This window comes from Vombatus ursinus, unplaced genomic scaffold (assembly GCF_900497805.2).
Source record: "Vombatus ursinus unplaced genomic scaffold, bare-nosed wombat genome assembly UNPS02014794.1, whole genome shotgun sequence".
NCBI lineage: Eukaryota > Metazoa > Chordata > Mammalia > Diprotodontia > Vombatidae > Vombatus > Vombatus ursinus.
In genome coordinates, this window is record NW_020954572.1 from 14,805,862 (window position 1) to 14,821,468 (window position 15,607).

Below are 15,607 nucleotides of genomic sequence, written 5' to 3' on the forward strand. Positions count from 1 at the left end.
TAAGTATTTCAATAGCATAATGTAAAAATGATTGCACTTGAAATTGCAAGTCTATTATGTACAACTTGCTATTCCTTTTAAATATATGTTTTTCAAATTATATATCTATCATGGCAAAAGTTGGAATCCTCCTTAACAGTCATATATGGGAGGCTCATATATCTTCCTTTATGTCTGAAATGAACAGGTCAAATCCCATCTCAACTTATCAAAAGGGACTCTCCAAGTTCTTTGGCTACACATTTTGTTGGATCTCATATCCTTTAAGTAGATCATTTGTTTGTAGGTTTCTGCTGTAATGATATTTTCCGTATCAGTATTAGATACACAACTAATGTAATAAATCCCCCAAAGTGTCTCTGTTACATCCTGACATGTATCATGATTGAAATAATTATGAATATGAACATATTTGACATAATGACAAACATGAAAATACACCACTTTGTGTGTTCTACAATTCAGGGTATTTATTTGGAACCATTTTTCTTCCCTTATTTCAGATCACAAAAATCAGGATCTCCAACACTGAAAAGTTTAATAATTTAAAAAAAAAATTAAGACAGTATATAACCAACAGCTTGCAGTGCTTAACAGCAGCTCAGCCTTTTTTTTTAATGTTTTCCACTGCATATTTTTCAAGAGATTCTAAAAGAGTGTTCAAAAAAGATGAAAGCTACATGATTAAAATGAAGCATGGTATAATGTTTAACTGGCATTTATGCTACATAGGCTCCATACTCCTAGCCTAATCATCTTGTATTGTGTCTGGCTAGTTTATAGTAGTTGAGAGTTTCTTGGCCAGAAAGAACCTTGTGAAATGATTTCTTATTAGAAAAAGTATGGACTGTTGCAACATTTCGATACAAACTGATTGTGACAAGTTTTCTTAGATAATATGAAAAAATAAACAATATATATCAATCCTTTGATGGTTTCATGATTTAAAAGAAAATGTTGCTATTCCTTTGGACCATACAGATCACTGCCTATCCATACTTTCTCATTCTGTACAGGTCTCAAGTGTACTTACAGATTCCCCTCAGAGTATCTACTCAATTTACTAAAGGCCTTCTTCTAAGGCAGGAGGTCTTAACCTTTTCTCTGTCATGGAACTCTTTGGTGGTCTGGTGAAACCTATGGACTCCTTTACAGAGTAATGTTTTTAAAAGCATAAAATTAAATACTTAGAATTACAAAGGAAATAAAAAATTAGTGAAAATGAAGTTGTCATTTTTTTGCATCCAAATATGTAGAACCCCTGAAATTTATCCACAGAACTATGGAACCCAAGTTAAGAACTTTTTTTAGAATTTTTTTTTTCTGTTCTTTGACTAAAAATGAAACACTCAGAATATCCACCTGCTGTGCTCAGCTCTCACTAATAGACCTGCCCATGTCCTTTTTCAATCAAGACTACATTCCCTTGATGATTTCTTTTATATACTTTTTGCATAGAAGTTATCACTGGAAGTACGATGCAGCCTACTTATGGCCGCCATGTTTCTCTTATTGTTGTTGTGTTGATTTGTTTTAGGCATGCCTAACTCTTTGTGACCTCCGTTTGGGGTTTTCTTTGCAAAGATATTGGAGTGCCTTGCCATTCCCTTCTCCAGCTCATTTTACAGAGGAGGAAACTGAGGCAAGCCGAGTTAAATGACTTGCCCAGAGTCATACAGCTACTGAGTGTCTGAGGCCAGATTTGAATTCAGGAAGATGAGTCTTCCTGACTTCTGGCCCAACACTCTATCCACTGGGCCACCTTGCTATCCCCCTTCTGTTCCTCTGTATTTTCCTCTAAGTAACCCCCAAAAGAATAATTAGAATCTTCAGATCATATATTTAGAGCTGATAGGAGCCTTATGTATCATCTAATCTAACCCCTATACCCTGTTTTATAGATAAAGGAACTGAGACTCAGAGAGAATCAGTGATTTTTCCAAGGTCACATACATAGCAAGTATCAGAGAAAGAATTTGAAACCAGATCTTCTACATTCAAATCCAGAACATTTTTCACTGACCTCTGCTCTCTAGCATATAAGGAAGGACCTAGTAATGCTAGGGATTGGTGTGAGATGCTACCCTAGGTGGCAGGGTGAAGTGGTTTCAAATCCTTTCTCTGACACCTGGCTAGATTTTAACTTATCCCCATTTTCTGAATTAATAATCCAGTCATTTATATTACCTTGTTGCTTAGCAGTGTGAAATCTCTCCTTTTAGATACTCATGAGTTATGGGCTGTGTTTCTTTCTCATAGGGTTTTATTTCTTCTATCATTTATCTGAATAATGGAGAAGCTATTGGCTCAAGGGCTTAGAAAAGGAATCTAGAAATAATTGGAGCTGAGAACAGATTGTTTTATCTTTGTGATCTATAAGAAAATTACAGCTCACTTTAATGAGATCTGTACCGTCATCACCTTTGATCTTATAGTGAAAAACCTCCTCCAAGTCATTTAACTCTATTAGTACTTCAGCCTGTTTCTCCATCCATAGTTGTATCTCTAAATCCTTAGAGAAAATTTTGATGAAGCCTCACTTAGGAATTAAACTTGTTGGCTAGATGGCTAACTTACTCAGGACCACTAGTGATGTTGTAAGAAATTTTTAACTCCACTTGCAAGTTCTCCCAAAACTTCATGAATATAACCTGTTTAATATAACTTAAGGGCTTGGCAGTCACACCTTAAGCAACTGAATCTCTAGAAATTGATCTGAAAATTAGTCATCATATCATCCTTCCTCTAGATAGGGTCAGTAACACTTCCCCTGAAGGCAAGATAACTTCTGAAAGTACTGCTACTATCTTAGATGCCACTAACCACATTTACTGATGTGCTGCTACTTAGAGGCAGTTTGGCCCAAGGTCCCTAGGAACAGCAGTGTTCCCCAGAACAACAGCCCTGCTTCAAGCCTGGCCCCACCAGGTCATCATTCAAGAAAGCAACTCTGGTAGAGAAGGGACCTATCATTCCTACTAGCATCAATACCTGCTTCCATCCAACTGCTATCAGTGGGGTAAACAAGTCAGCCTAGATAAAGCAGCGAGGCATAATGGGGTAGACAAGAGGTGGCATGTACAAAGCAAGTCCCAAAATACTGCTACCACTTCAAATCACCACCTCCTCTGTGACACTGATGTAAACAACCTAGCACTCTCTCCTCCCCTTGTCCCCACACACATACAACTGACTACAGGCCTTACATTTAACCTGCCCTCTGTATCCAAGGACAATTCCTTGTGTGATGGATCTTGGCAAATATCTCAATTGGTGTGACTGTCCTTACCTTCTTAACAACCATATTTATTAAAGAATCTGAAAATTAAGTTATTCCCACTGAAATCCTTAGCTTTGTTAAATGATTCAACGGATATATTTTAATACATTTTTATTGACATCTTTTGTTTTTATAATGTCAACATTTCTCCCATAATCATTCCCACTCCCCAAGAACCATCCCACCTAACAGAGTATTTTTTTTTTGGTGAGGCAATTGGGGTTAAGTGACTTGCCCAGAATCACACAGCTAGTGAATGTTATGTGTCTGGGGTCACATTTGAACCCAGGTCCTCCTGACTCCAGGGCCAGTGCTGTATCCACTGCGCCACTTAGCTGCCCCATGCCAGAATATTTTTAAGAAAAAAAATCTGTAAAATTAATCAATGTATCTAAAGTCTAAAAATATAAGCAATGCTCTGTACGCGTGGTCTTCTCACTTCTGCAAAGGACTAGTTTTATCTTTTGGAAGGCTATATTTATTTGTAATTTTGCAACATTCACTTTTGATTGTTTTGTGATTATTGTTCTTTCCAGTTTTGTTATTGGAGTCATTCTGTATATTGCTTTCCTGCATCTGTTTACTTCATTCTGCATCAGTTCATATTAATCTTTCCATGTTTCTTCGTATTTATCATATGAATAATATCTTGCAGCACAGTGATATTACATTCATGTACCACAATATATGTAATCATTCCCTAATCAGTGGGCATCTACTTTTTCTACTCCCCAATGTAGTATTCTAAATATTTTGGTAAATATTTCTTCTTATCAATAACCTTCTTGAAATATATTACTAGTAATGGAATCTCCAAGTCAAAGGATATGGATATTTTAGCCAATTTACTTGCATAATTCTAAATTACTTTCCAAAATGGTTGTGCTGATTCTACCAACAACGTACAGCTCCACCAACAATGAATTACTGTGCCTGCCTTTCCACAACTCCTCCAACATTTTCCTATTCCCATGTTGTGTGGTCTATGCCAATTCATAGGGTGTGTTGACCACTTTAAGTTTCTAAAATATCAAATTCACCCATGAAGATCTAGGATTTGTTGCCATTAAGACTATTATTGATTTTTTTGTATTTCTGTCTTCATTGTCTAACTCTGTGCCTAGTTTGTAGTTAATAAATCATAAATGTTTGTTGACTAATGGATGCATTTCACTCATTATAAGGGATTTGGAGCATTCTTTCATATGGTTGTTAATAGTTTGTAATTGTTCTTTTGAAAAGTGTTTCCTCAAGTCCTTATTTATTGGTGAATGGATGGCTATGCTTTTATCAATGAAAATGACATGAAAGAAGATGCACTCCCTTGCACTGCCTTGGCACTGGGCCCTAAGGACTACTGGGCTTTTTCATCTGATATGTAGCTTAAACCTACACATATTGTCTCTCCAACAAAATGTGAGATTCTTGAGAGCAGGGACTGTTGTGCTTTTCTAATTCTATCCCTACAGCTTAACACAGTGCTTTGCACAAAGTAAGCAATTAATAAACGACATTTTATTCATTCATTCACTCATAGCTGTCCTTTGCCAAAACACACCACAATAAGCAAAGTTATTCATTGATATATAAATTGTTTGCATGCTTTAGTTCCATTTAATCTTTATGTGGTAGTAAAATGAAACATAATAGCTTCTATAGTTTGACGCTTAAAAAAATTATCATCAGGTATGATCCATATTTGAAATTAAGGAAGCCGCATGCAGTCCCCAAGCTATTTACTTCAGTGGTACCTGCTGGTTTTCAGTTAGCCATTAAAAAAATCATTCTTAACTGATATCAAAAATCTTTACCCAACAGGAATTGTAAAAAAAAGAGACTAAAGATAGTCCCCCCACCTTTCCATTCTGCTCCTTTTCCTTCCTTACCCCATTCCAAATTTACAGACATGAAGTGGGAAAAAAAGGATTAATGTCTTGAGCACAACTTATTGGAACCTATAACAGGAAAATAACTTTGCTTTTAAAGACAAACATAGGTTGTTTATCCGTGTTATAACCAGTTGCCAAGGTAAATAAAAAGAAGCAAAGCTTGAGATTATAATTGTTAGTGGAGAGAGTAGCTCATCTCAGGGATGACTCTGGACATTTATTGCTGGTGTCCAGAATGATGTAGAGATTACACACTCTCTCTCTCTCTCTCATATAAGTAAAATGTGCATCTTCATCCACACCTAAAAAAATCCCAATAATGCCCATCATGCATAGATTAGTGGGTACATTTTGAAAGTTTGACCTTAAATTTGAACTTCCATACAATAAGTTTCTTGAGTTCCTGACTCTGTTGTCAGAGTAACCTGAGTTGCCTAGAATTGAGGGAAAGAATAAATCTGCAAATGGAATTAAATACTATTTTTTTTTCTTTTCACTGAACATTTTAACTTTCAGTAGAGTCAATCTTTTGCATGCCATCCTCAGTTTTCACCAACTTCTCTGGTTCTGATGGTTTTCAAGCATTGTTATTGTTTCCTAGGGCCCCCCACTATGGCATCCATTTGAATTTCATCTCTTCCGACTTTGTCCCATCCTCTCCAAATTCCCTGCTTTTCTTTTACCTTACTTCCCAAATACAAACTCACCATTAAACTTTCTGCCATTTCAACCTTCTTACCACTTCCAGTCTGAGGGACCTCGGGCAAGTTGCTTAATCACCCTGGGACTCAGTTTCCTCACCTGTAAAATAAAGGAGTTGGATTAGCCCTCTTATTAGATTCATTTTAACTCTAAATTGAAGATGCTCAGAACTATTTGTACTTCTTATCTTCCAATGTGACAATTAGAATAGCTGACAAACTATTTAACTATTGCTAAAGTCTAATTTTTAAAAAAGAGCAGCCTTCTATCTCTCCTTCTCTTCCTGGCTAATATATACCCTTTCAAAGGTGGACTTCTAGAGATGATGCCTCTGACATCACAAATAAGTGCAATATTAGAGGTGGAATTATAGGCCACATTCTAGAGGAGGGTGTGTATCCTTGACAGATATAAGGGTTGACAATTCTTTAAAAAAATAACCATTACAGTATTCTTCAATACTTTATATTTAGTATTTAGAAGTGAGATTGATTGTAAAAATGACTTAGTCCACTCATTTCATTTTACGGATGAAAAGTTGAGGCTGAGACTGTTAGAAGTTAAATGATTTGCCCAAGATCATACAGATAGTAAATAGCAGAGCAAAGAGTCAATCCAAGGTCCCCTGACTCAAAATCTAGAGTTTTTGATAATAAGGCTGTGCCTACATGTGTAGATTGGGCTCTAGATGGTACAGTGGATAGATTTCCAGGCTTAGTGTCAAAAATACTCATCTTCCTAAGTTCAAATCTGGCCTCTTACTTACTGGTTGTGTGAACCTGGGCAAGACACTTAACCCTGTTTGCCTCAGTTTTCTCAACTGTAAAATGAGCTGGAGAAGGAAATGGCAAACCACTCCAGCATCTTTGCCAAGAAAACCCCAACTGGGGTTTCATGACTGAAATGACTGAACAACAACAAACACAGTTATAGTTGTATAAGCAGTTCTAAAAACAACAACAACAAAATAATAGTAATTCTATAAGCAGAGGCCGTACAATGACCTGGTGAGAAAAGTTAGAGAGAAGGACGCTAAATGCCCTGTTTAAGATAATGTTTGCAAACATTAAAGCACTATATAAATGCTAGCTGTTTATTATTATTATTATTATTATCTTCAGGAGCAAACACTTTCATGAAATCATTGAATTCTCAAATATATGACCCTTTCTCTTTTCCATTCCTCTCTGTACCCAGAACAAAAAGATACGTCTGATGTCTTAGGCATGATTCTGACATTTGGATGAGTTATTTGGTATACAACTTTTCTAGTCCCTCCGTATAGAAACCTACTCATCTCTGTTTCAATCCTCCTTTCTCTAGGTGGCACAGTAGATAGAGTGCTGCACCTGGGTCAAAGAGATCTGAGTTCAAGTATCACCTCTGACTCTTACTAGCTTTTTGATACTGGACAAGTCACCTAATCTCTATCTGCCTCAGTTCCCATATCTATACAGTCTGAATAATAATAGCACCTGTTTCCCAGGGTTATTGTGAGTGTCAAATGAGATGTTTGTTGAGCACTTAATGTAGTGCCTAGCACATACTAGTACTTAATAAAAGTTTGTTTCCTTCCTTCCTTCTCTAGTGTAAGGTCAGTTTTTACATCTCAAAAAAAGAGAAAAAAACATAAACACAAAAAATAATTTTATAGCAAGTCTGAATTTTAATGCAGTAAGGATATGTCTTTTTCATGATGCCTTTTCTCTTATGAATTAACATGGTTATTTTATATATTAGCTTGACACTTCCATTGTTTCCCTCTTGTATTATTTTTCTTTGTTGTATGGTTTAATAGTTTTATAAAGTTTATTCCCCCCTGCTGCTCAATATCTTTTTATACTATTTGTTGCTCTTTACGTCCTGCTGGGGTGTAGTTTAATGAATTATTTTTCGATGAGTGTGATATGATTTTTACATCCTGCCTATGGAGATGGTGATTTTAATACAGTACTTGTTTTATTCTGTATCCTTACTCAATTTCTCTTAGCCCAGTCATTTGATTGGTGCTGGTTTCAGAGTGTCATAAGGTGCTGGCCTCCTGTGCTCCATGCCATGCATGTAATGGTCTCCTTTATTGCATGACTAATTCTTTATATCTTCTAATCTCATTCCTGGATCTTTATTTTCAATTCCATTACCAACAGTTTGACTTTTATGCCAACATCTGTACATTTGCTTTGCATTGAAATTCCAGGAATAACATCTTTGCTGCTGGTGGTCCATCTTGCTCCGTAATTGAATCCACATCGTCCCAGGATGTGTTTTGTAAGGTGATTTACCATCCCTAGGCTTTTGTTGGACTAGAGCTTATGTGGAACTCAGCAGGGATGATTCTGGGTTTCTTTTCAAAATCCTTTATCTCCTTTTGTATTTCTTTCTCCTCCTTGCTACCCTTTTTTTTTTTTTTTTTACTTTCTGCAATTCCTTGTATTAGAGCTAGCAAATATTTAGGGGTTCTCAGCTTTTCCTTTATGTTGACCATACACTACGGATTTGGCTGATATTCCAAAACACCATTCTCCTTTTCCCATTCATCACTAACGCATATTCCTTGTGCCTATATCCATGTGCATAGGTATATGCATACATAATTATGTACATATATATGTGTGTGTGTATATATATATACACATATGTGTGTATATGTATATGTATATATATTATATATATATATATACATACACACTTATTGCTTCAGTGTGATAAGGATGAGCTAGTAAGTGAGGCCAGATTTGAACTAGGGAAAATGAGTCTTGTGACTCCAGGCCTGACACTCTGTGCACTATGGCGCCACCTACCTGCCTTTCTAAAAAAAATATGCTTGTTAAAAGAGATGACCCTAGTGGTATGATGAATCACAGAAGTTATTGCTGGCAGTACACACTGCAGCCTACTTGTAGCTGCCATGTTCCTGTAGTGGTTGTTTTTGTTGTTCTATTCAATTGTTTCAGTCTTGTCTGACTCTTTATGACTCAATTTGGGGTTTTCTTGGCAAAGATACTGGAGTGGTTTGCCATTTCCTTCTCCAGCTCATTTTACAGATAAGAAAACTGAGGCAAACAGGGTTAAGTGACTTGCCCAGGGTCACACAGCTAGTAAGTATCTGAGGCTGGATTCGAACTCAGAAAGATGAGTCTTCCCGACTCCAGGCCTGGCACTCTCTCCGTTGTGCCACCTAGTTACCCCACAAAATACATATAAGAAAACCTATACAGAGATTAGAACTTACGTAGAGCACTATGTAGGCACTAGGACCTGGGGGGATCAGGAAAGGTTTCATATAGTGGACAGTAGTGCTTGAAATGAAATAATAATAATAGCTCACATTTACATAATACTTCAAGTTTGAAAAGCGCTTTATTTACATAATCACTTTTATTCTTAACAACCCCATAAAGTCAGTCCTATTGTTATCTCCATATGTGTACATATATATAAAATATGTGTGTATACATATACATACATTCATACGTATATATGTATGTGTATGTATGTGTATGTATATATGGAGAGAGAGAGAGAGAAACTGAGGTTTAGGGAAATTAAGAGCCTCACCTAAGACTAAACAATTATTAAATATCTGAAACAAGACCTAATTCCAGATTTAGTTTTCTCCTACTCTGTCACCCTTGAAAGAGACCTAGGTTGTGAATGAAAATCCTAGGAATTCTAGTAATTCTAGTCCAGAGATAACTCTATGGCCTTCTTTTCAAGTCCAGTACTCTATCTTCTGCAGTAGCCAGTTACCTCATAAGCCTGCTATGATAACATTATGAACACATAGGAAAAAGGTATCTTCAAGATTGTCAACCTTCATCCTTTATCAGGCTCTACATACTATTTGAAAGAAAAAGTAATATACACATAGATGTACACACAACACACACATGCACATAACTATATATAGACATTGATGCAGTATAATGTCCAGTCCTATGTGGCATCAACTTTATTTTCCTGTCAACTATAATTTTCCCTAAAGACTGTTGACTTCTTTATGGTATAATAAAGTTTAGTCCAGGATTACAATAAAAAAAAAGCTTTTATTATATCAATGACCTAGACATTTCAGATTAATTTTTAAATTATATCTGATAATCAGAACAAATGGGCAATTGGATGTTTGTTTTAAATCTCTAGTATAAATCTCTGAAACAAGAGTCCAGAGATAACTCTGTGACCTTATACAGATACTTTCCCTCTCTGGGGTTCTGTTGTCTCATCTCTAAAATCAGGTGGTTGGGGGAGGGATTATATCATCTCTAAATCTTCATTATGTTCTAGCATTCCGTGGATGAAGGGACATTATTTCTTTAATGTCAGAAAAAATTGAAGTAAACTCCTCATTTTGGAGTGATCTAATTCCAGGCACTGCAATCTCATCTCAAGGCTTCTGCCTCCACTTAGGGAAATGGCCATATACCGATGTTTTGTGAAGGTGTGATTAAAAAGCTACCATTCCTCTGCAGATGAGCTAATTCACCCTAAATTTAAAATCACAACAAACTCTAATTAAATAAAGCATTTACTTGACCCATACACAAAACAGCCTTCTGTTAAACTTAGCTTTTACGTAATGAAACTTGGCTTGAAAGATATGAACAAAATGAAAACAGGCACAAGAAAGTTAAGAAAAGCCTGTTTTCAAGGTCACAAATATCCAATCGCCCATTTGTTCTGATTATCAGATGCAATTTAAAAATTAATCTGAAATGTCTGGGTCATTGATATTATAAAAGCTTTTTTTATTGTAATCCTGGACTAACCTTTATTATACCATAAAGAAGTCAGTGGTCTTTAGGGAAAATTACAGTTGACAGGAGAATAAAGTTGATGCCACATAGGATCAGACATTATACTGGATCAATGTCTATATATATAGTTATGTGCATGTGTGTGTGTGTGTGTGTGTGTGTGTGTGTGTGTATCTATGTGTATATTACTTTTTTCTTTTAAATAGTATGTAGAGCCTGATAAAGGATGTAGGTTGACAACCTTGAAGATACCTTCTTCCTATGCGTTCATAATGTCATAGCAGGCTTATGAGGCAACTGCCTAGTGCAGTAAATAGAGTACTGGACTTGGAAAGAAGAAGACGTGAGGTCAAATCTTGCCTCACACAATGACAAGCTGTGTGAGCCTAGGCAAGTCACTTAGTCTATCTCTGCCTCCATTTTGTCATCTGTGAAATAGAATAATAATAGCATACACTCCACAGGGCTGTTTAAAACTCCCTTACTTTCAGTGTATTTTATCTCGGGCAAGTGTTGAAAGAAAGAAATACGCTAAACTAATTCATACTAACATGTGAATGATTGCTATATTAATCCAATCAAAGGTACTTGACTTTTTTAAAAAGAAGATAATGCACTAATAACACGAGATATTTAATTTGTGTGATTTAAAGGCAAAATAACAGGTAGCAGAAAGAAAGATCTTTTTAGGTACAAGTCCAACAAGAAACTGCCTGCATTTATTCAATAAACACATATAAGTCTGTGTGTGTAATACATACACGTACATGTAATATGTATATTATATATATAAATTATATATATATATATATATATATATAAAGAAATAGAGGACTTTAAATTACTTTTACCATTGCTAATCAGTGACCTGGAACATATTCTACGGAGTCTGTAAGTAAGGTGTTTGTTGTCCTTCAAATCAAGAATTCCTGATGACTTTGGAAACAATATAAATATGAATTATTATTAAAATTTTTGTTATTTACTATTTAAATCAATTTTACTTCAGAACAGTGTGATCTAAAAACAGCATTTGACAAATGTTCTTTGAAATATGCTTTATATTTGCATCTACCTTGCCAAGTCTTATCTATAGAATTATAGCAGTTAGATATGACCCAAAATATACTATTTACTATAACTTATTTTTTTAATGTATGTTTTTATTTTTAAAATTTATTTTCTTTTTAATTTATGGAATAAAACAAGCATTTTTATAGCATAGTATAATAAAAATATGATTGTACGTGAAACTGCAAATCTATTATGTACAACTTGCTATTCCTTTTAAGTATATGATGAAGTCATGTAATTTTTTTCTTTTTTTTTTCTTCTTCCCTCCACCACTGTCCTGGAGATGATGGATCCATAAGTGGTGAGAGTGAGCACCTCAGGGTCCTTCACCTGGCTATGTCTACATAGCAAAGGGGCTCCGATCAAGGCAGCCTTTCACTCCTTCCCTATTCTGTTTTAAGTGATGTGACTGACTTGTTTTTGTCCTGGAGAAAGAACCAAGTTCAGTGGTAGGAAGTTGCAGAGAGTTGGCTTTAGGCTTGCCATTTATATTTGTACTTGTGTGAGTATGGAAGAGAAAAAGAGAACAGAGGATTTGAAATTAAAAGGGACTTCAACTATCATCTAAACTTTACATTTTACAGAGGGAGAGACTAAGGCACAGGAGATTAAGTTACTGTCCTCCCATCTCTCAACTCTCCCAACCATCCCCCCAAAAAACTGCCAACATAATCTTCCTTAAACCTGATTTTGACCCCATCATTTCTTGGCTCAAGAAGCTCCCACACATACCTAGGATTAAATATAGATTTCTTAGCTTGAAAGGCCCTCACAGTGAACCTCCAACCCACCTTCTTGGGCTTCCCTTCATGCATTTCAGGTCAGACTGGCTTACCTGCTATTTCCTGGATTTGGCATTTCATTCTTAAGGGAGGTATGTGCATGCACAAGCACTCATTCATTTTATCAAACTTGATCCCAACTACCTAAGATTTGCTTTCAGTCAATTCTCCACTATGCATGGTTTGATATATCAATTTATGTATTTCTAGGTTCTTGTTCTTCTCCTTTCTTCTGCTAATTTCACTGCATATTGCCACTTCTACTTCCAGAAAATAGGAAAAATAAAATAAACTGAAGTTAACATTTTATTTTGTACTACCCCCCCTCCATATTTTAAATAGGACTTTGTAATTCCGTAACAAATGCAGTTCTCTTCTGTAAGTTATCTGGAGGGGTGTTGTTCAGTGTTTTAGTTGTGTCTGACTCTTCATGATCCCTGTTTAGGGTTTTCTTGGCAAAGATACCAAAATGGTTTGCCATTTTCTTCTTCAGCTCATTTTACAGATGACGAACTGAGGTAAACAGGTTGGCCAGGGTCACGCAACCAATAAGTGTCTGAGGCCCAATTTAAACTCAGGAAGATGAATCTTCCTAACTTCAGGCCTGGTACTCTATCTACTGTACCACCAAGCTGCATACACATACACACACACATACATACATACATATGCAAATATTTATTTTTATTTATATTTGTACGCACATACATATATATACATATATATATTCAACAAATATACATTAAACATTTGCTATGTTGATTTTAAGTCAGAAAAAAACTGAGTTTAAACTACCTCTGGCACTTACTAGTCTGATAGCTTCTCAGAGCCTCAGGTAACTCTGTAAGACTAATCTACTAAATAAAGACTTTTCAGATATATCTTGGTGGAAGGAATGCCACACTTACGAAGAAATAAAAAAAAATAGTATCAGTCCCTGCCCTCAGATAACTTCCATTGTAGTGAGAGGCACAACATGTGCCTAAATAAATGCAAAATAATTTTCGGAAACAGAGAGCAGCACCAAAGGGAACTAAGAAGGGCTTTCAGTAGAAAGTGGTGCCTGAGCTGTATGTTGAAGGGAGCTAAGGATTCTCAAATGGAGAAGTCAATTTAAGCCTGGGAGGACAGCTCGTATAAGACACAAAGTGGGAATTCGTGTGCTGATTGCAAGGAGTAGACGATAGAACAGATTGGATGGAAGTAAAATATGTGGAGGACAGAATGAGAAATAACTCAAGAAAGGAACACTAGGGTCTCCCCATGAAGGGCTATAAAATCCAAACCATGGAAATTGTGTTGTATCGAGTATAGAAAGCAAGAGAGTGCATTTCTCTCCATTCTTCTATCCTCTAGCTTTTGAGGATATGTACTTCCTTTGCTCTCTCCATGAAGATGTTGCAAGTGGCTGGTTTGCTTAACATTCTTCATCCTCCTGATTCTCTCCACTCTTATCCCTGGGACCTTCTATGTCCACGAGAAGTGAATTAACCTGGCTCTAGGTTAGTATAAACCTTAACTAAGGCATGCATTTCACATCATAGATACTCTACAATGTATAGAGTAGTACCATTGCAAAATTCTCATCAGTATTAAATCAGTATACTTTATATGTTGTGTGTGTGTTGGTCCTTCCAAATGGTACTTTCTTTGCTTTTCATCAGCTGCTGCCCATTTTTTTTTTCGTTAATTCTAGCTCTCCACACTCAAATGCCAAATGGTACATTTATACCTATGCAGAGTCTTTCAGATTTTCTAACCACACTGCAGTTTAAAAAATAATAATAAACATACTACCACAATTTGCTCTATTACAGAAAGGATGCTTCTTTCTTTTTTTCCCCTGTCATTTGACAGTAAACTTTGTTAGTTATGAAACCAAATCATTTTGTGCATTATATGAGTCACTTGCTATTAGGCTCATTTTTTGTGAAATTGAATTTGTCTATTTCCCTCACTGATGGGAATATGAGCTTATTGTTTTGGACTCCTGCTCAAAGGGAGTGGAGAATGCTGGTAGCATAACTGGAGGGAATCATTTTATTTCCTTTTACGCCATTTCTGTGTGGGATTCTTGAAGGACAGAAGATTCTTTCCTAGCAGGAGACACTGGCTTTCCCCCCGGTATAGGAAATCTCACACTTCAGCCTCTTTGACACATCACTGACTGTTAGAGAACATGGAGCCACTGTTTACTGCTGGTTCTCGAGTGTTAAACAGCCCTCCACTGCTTTTATTACACCATTAATTGCACTTAATGCAGCTGCATTTCTAGTACACTTGGCTAAGCTCTGAAAATTAAGTAGAGGGTACTTTGTTATAAAATTCACTGTAATGAGCTCTGGTGGGACAGGGTCTGTTAAGTTTGAAATTACCTCAGGCCATTTCCAAAGGACTTTTTAAAATATTTCACGTCCAAAAAAGTTTGTAACTAGATAAATAGCCAAGGAGACTGTTAGAATAGGCAGAGGGGAAACCACATTTCTCTACAGTGCATCTTTGATAAAATATGAATGTTTGGAAGATAAATGAAAGTCGTGTTTGGTTTCTGCGTTCTCCTCTGTCTGTGGCAGTGGTTGCCCTCAAGATTTCTTGGCTGTCAGGGTGTAAGCATAAAGTATTTGCTTAACACAATGCTTATTATACCCAGTTTTTAGCTTTTTTGCTTTTTTAATGCAGACCATACATTGAGGAAACCAGAATAAACTTGGAACCTCCTATGAGTGTATATAAATCAGTTCAAGAAAGGGTCACTCTTCTGAGAGCCTCCCCTCCCAAAAAAGCTGAGTTATCTATGCTTTTACTATTAGCCAATTACCTTAATGTTACAACTAACAACATGTGCTGAGCCTGAATTGCTTGTACCTGGCAAAATAGATAACTAGAACTGAATGACTCACATTGCCTCAGTATTCCTTGGCTTAAAGGCTGCTGGGATGCTTTTTTGGACAATAAAATCTCAGATTGATTAATTTACTGGGTAGCTTTACCAAACAACCAAGTAATCCTTACATACTCATTAGAAATAGGTCCGAAATGTATTCCCAGGGGACTCAGCTGCAAGGGAACACACACACACACACACACACACACACACACACACACACACACACACACACACAC

The 15,607-nt window shown here is 36.2% G+C and overlaps 1 protein-coding gene across 1 annotated transcript in view; it reads left to right on the forward strand.

Annotated features, from left to right (window-relative positions):
* Positions 1 to 15,607, forward strand: part of NPAS3 (neuronal PAS domain protein 3) — a 1,128,724-nt gene that overhangs the window by 494,464 nt on the left and 618,653 nt on the right. The window lies entirely within an intron of this gene.